We start from the raw sequence: 2,704 nt of genomic DNA on the forward strand, positions 1-2,704 counted from the left end.
AAGTTTTTACTCGACAAGTTTATCTAACTTTCAGTTAGTGCATTTATTAGATAGGTCCTATTCCTGACCCAAGATGGATTTTTTAAAAATCCGTGATTTGAGATTTTATCTATGAGTTTAGAGAGGAATATGAGGCTACTTAATTTATGGTAAAAATAGATAGAAATATACATTTTAATTAGTAAGCGACGTGAAATATACCATGAGACCTTGTACATCGTATTATGTACCGATCTAATGTCCATGCTTGTTCTATGATCTAATTGAACAATTTTATATTTTCTTCTCTATACATAGGTCATTTATTCGACTTTCGAGGTTAAAGAATACCTTTCTCTTTTATATTCAACTTTCATTTGCCTTCCTCATACTTGTGTTCGACCTAAGGACCGTCTCTAGGCTAGAGTTCCCATCTCCTCCCTTAGAGACCCGAAGTTTTTTGTACAAAGAGACAAAAACAACGTTTTAGGAAATAGCTAGTGATATGATTGACAAATTCAATATATATGAGGAGAAGATATATGTTCATTGGATATGGTAGCGATTTTTAATCTCTAATTTGTTTGCAGTTAATTAATTGTTGTCATTGGGTTTCTGAAACGACAATGCTAGTTCTATCTAATGGAACTAAAGGTTCGGTTGGCATGCTTTTTGCTTTTACTTTACTTCATGTAGAAGGGCATTTGGAGAAAGTTATCTTAATTCTTGTTTGGAAACTAATTTTTAAACAAGCTTCCTATTTCGGAAGTGTTTTCAAAGAAAGTTATATTGAATCAGTTTACTCTAGAAACTCTTCTATGAAACACTTTTATAAAATTAGTCAAGTGGGTACAAAATCAACTTTTGACTTTTTAAAAATCATGTCAAACCGATCCTGATTATAGTTTTGCTTTTAACTACAGACCTAGTTATGTTGGGAAGCGCTATTGGACTATGATATTTGCAATGCAACGATAACAGTTGCAAACAATGAGTTGCCACACAATCGTGACACAAAGGGTAGAGCATACAAACAACACTGTTCAATGTCCATGAGTAGGTTTGTCAAGCAACGATCATCTAACAATTGTTGATTCGACAAAAACCGTGTCCAATTTCAATTTGCCAATATTCAAATAACATGAGCACATCATTTTTTAAAGATTAATGCTATTCATATGGAGTGGTCATCACCGTCAGTCTGTGTGGCAGTAGAACAATTTGCATTGTCACATAGATTGATCGATGATGATCATCATCACTCTTGATGAATAACATTATTCTTTATTCAAAGAGATATTTAATTGGAATCTCTATCTATAACTATAAAACGGATTTGAAATTACATATAAAACATAGAGAATATGTATGATATGTTAGTACCTCAAATCTAGTTTCAAACTCAAGGTGATAGTTGCATGGTTCCCATAAACTTGCCATGAAAAGGATGCTTTGCCTTCCTCACGCTAAAGCTCTCTTCCACCATAGATCCTTGTACGTATTCTCTGTCAATCCTCAGACTGCTTGTTGGGCAATTACACTACATTTTACAATTTTAATAATTACAGCTTGTCAACTTGTTCTTACGATCGTTTACTAGGTTTTATTCACCGTACAAAAGTCTTTATACGATTGTCTAATCATATTAAAAACATGAAATCATATATATAATATGAGCAAAAGCAAAAGCCACATCTAAAACAACAATGACAATGGCACCCGACCCGATAACATGATCAATCTCATTTTAGTTGACTATGCTTTAAAGAAACGTGTATTATAGGAATCATGACGGTCCGATAATTAACTTGCATGACTTGAAAATTTATAGCTTAACCATAACAAATAGCTAGGATTTAGGAAGGATTAATTATAATTAAATTTTTATTTTCTTATTGTTTCAAACCTAATTAACCAAATCCAACTATCAAAGTAGCTTTATTTTGAAAGCGTGACAAACAAATTATGACCTTGCTTTCTGTGGTGCATAAATAGTAAACGAGTTAGACCACCAACTCTTTTTAAGTTTATTTAACTTGTCAAACACGTTAATGCCATTTGTTCGTATAGCATAATTCTAAAATATAGCATAATTCTAAAATATATTTATTGAAAAATATGTAGATACTGTCTATCCATTTGACCTTTTTTTATATACTATTGAATTAATTCCTTTACAAGTTTAAGAAGAGAAATTATTTGTGTACCTTTAATATATCCATATTGAATTCTTTTTTTTTTTTAAATCAATTGTGATACGTAAAATCTTCATGATTATTGCATGATAATAAAAACTTCAATAATCAATTTTTTTTTTCTGGTAAACAAAGAAAAAGTTAAAATTTTTGTCATACTTTTGTCTTGTCCTCTTCATTATATTATATCAAATATGCCATCATAAGGTGGTGAGAAAATTCATAGATTTTTCATTCAATCATTAGTTTTTATTTTTATTTTTATTTTTTGTAAACTCTAATATTTAGAAACTTAATTTGGTTATTTTAAATAATCCTTAATCTACAGTACTCTTATAAGAACTTAAAGCAAGATATAAGAAAAGAGTTGAGGCTTGAAATTGTTTTCACCATCTTATGTCACTATACCATCTCTCCTATTCCACCTTACACCCCACCTACTCCCTTGACCAGGACACAGTGGTGATATAGCACCTTCCTTTGATGTGAAATACCTTAATTATTTGAATTAATAGCTAGCTTTTTCTCTA

Source organism: Olea europaea, chromosome 14 (assembly GCF_002742605.1).
Source record: "Olea europaea var. sylvestris chromosome 14, O_europaea_v1, whole genome shotgun sequence".
Classification (NCBI taxonomy): Eukaryota; Viridiplantae; Streptophyta; class Magnoliopsida; order Lamiales; family Oleaceae; genus Olea; species Olea europaea.